The sequence below is a fragment of the Anneissia japonica genome, unplaced genomic scaffold (assembly GCF_011630105.1).
Source record: "Anneissia japonica isolate Jap-2015-1 unplaced genomic scaffold, ASM1163010v1 scaffold1030_len608725_cov174, whole genome shotgun sequence".
NCBI lineage: Eukaryota > Metazoa > Echinodermata > Crinoidea > Comatulida > Comatulidae > Anneissia > Anneissia japonica.
The window spans coordinates 562418-564660 of record NW_022753996.1 but is presented as its reverse complement, the minus strand read 5'-3'; positions in this window follow the sequence as shown (position 1 = coordinate 564660).

Below are 2243 nucleotides of genomic sequence, written 5' to 3'. Positions count from 1 at the left end.
TTGGGGCACATTATACAGAATTGGTGTTCACAATGTTTCATCCTGTTTTTTAATAATTACCTCTCATTACATATCAATAATTGCTTCATTCATGGATAATAGTAAGTTGAAGTCAAGCTCAGGAAAAAAAAAAATATAACCTTTCACCTTCCCTTGGGGGTAGGAGGGAAAAACATGTTGATTTCCAGAATCAATTTTCACTAAAAAATGTGAAATGCTAAACATACCAATAAAAAAAAAAAGACTTAAAAAAAACTGCTTAAAATACGACCTAACTAACACTAGACAGATGTAGTAATATACTGTTGAACAAAAAAGTCTTTCATAATCGATCGTACGCACACAACAAGACGGCAAACATAGCCCTCACGATGCTACGTATGGTGTCCATAATAAAGTTAACAGCATCGTGATTCCCCATTCATGTACGACTGTCCTTATTACTTATACCCGCAAATTATGTTCCATTATTCGTAGTAAACTCATTGTAACAATCCCATTGTTTTAGGTAAAAGTATATTACAGAATCGGCATCGCGTCCAATGTATAAAGTGTAGCATCGTGAAACAAATTCACATCTCCGAAGCGGATTTACCTCTAAGACAAAATGGAACATTTCGAAAGTCGTTTCTAAGGTTGGGGGTCAATCACTGATCGCCTGCTTTGGTAACCTGATAGCCCGCGAAACAACAAATATTCGATGCGGTGAGTGGAATCCTTCGGTAGAGTCGGAAGGTTTTGTAGCGTCATGTGGGAAATAAAGCAAAGGATGCTGCCCCTCAGAGATTAAGAACATCCAAAATGACTGATAAAGAGAGAAAAGAAGTGACCAGAAAACGTCGCGAGAAGAGACGACGTGAAAAAGAAGCAGTCCAAAACCTGGCACGCTTAAAACAACATCTACACCAGCAAAAGGTCCAGGAAGAAGAAAGGGTGCAGCTAGAAGCACAGCGACTAATGGAGGAAAATGCCTTTCCAGAGCTAGGTCATCCATCTTGAAAGATCCAGTCATTTATGCTGCCCTGTCATGATAAAACCACTCAACTGACATTTTTTTCAAAATTCACTTTTTTGCCTTTTTGGGTTCTTAATACATCAATACACCTTGTGATGTTTTCAGAATTTTAAAATTGTAACTGGAAATATGAAATTTAATATCAAAAATATCACTCAATTGCAGGTATAGTCTAGTATTGTCATGTAAGACTAACTCAACTGCAAATGTCATGATTGATAGAACTCACTCAACCACATTTAACACCTATTACATAATCACTTAATTGTATCCTATATATGAAGTTGATTGCTTGTTTTGATGTTTATCAGATGGGAGGATTAAGAAAAAAGTATTTACACAATTAAATAACTGCAGTTATAGTTAGATAAACTTTATTTTAATTAATATTTAGTACTCTGTAATTATTGCCTCATTTCAGCTTTGTTGTTCATCCGTTATAGTCATTTTATTATAGTCTAGCAATCACAATTCCAGTTAGTTTTAATAGTTTTCTGTGTAAAATTATCAATACTGTATTGCTGTCAACCAAGACAAAATGGCAATTACTGCTAAGGAAATTTTCTCATTTCTTAAAGATGGGTAAGTATTTCAATATAATATATATTTTAGGCAATAACATATAATTGTTGTGTTATTTATTTTCACTTCATAAATACTTATTGAGGACTGTTCATACAGTCGAGGATGATCATATGTACATACAAAATTGTGTTATGGCTTTAAATATTAGAATTAAAAACTAAGAATGATTTCAGAGCGATAGAAAACTTCTTATTCCATAGAAACGCGTACAGATAAGTTTTCTGTACGCAGCCACATTCGAATATCGAATCACTTTGTATTGTATTTGTAATAATATAATAATAATAATAATAATAATGTTCAAGGATTATTAGAAAGCAACTAATCTATTTAAGCCTAGGCCTATGCATTTTTCTTTTTTTCAATTTTAAACAATTTTCTACAGTATATTGTTATATGTTTAATTTTAGAGGAGTAATTACAGACAAGCATGATGACAGTGACAAGGTAGAAGAAAGCATATCCGAAAGTATAAAGTGAGTAATCATAATAACAAAGTTAAATAATTTTTATTACATGTTGTTGTTACAGGATAGAAAACAAAGAACATTCAATTATTAAAAAACAAAGACAATGCCACTTTCCAAGCCTCATGAGACTTTGTTTAAAAGCATAGTGTAGGCCTAGGCCCTAGGTCTAGATC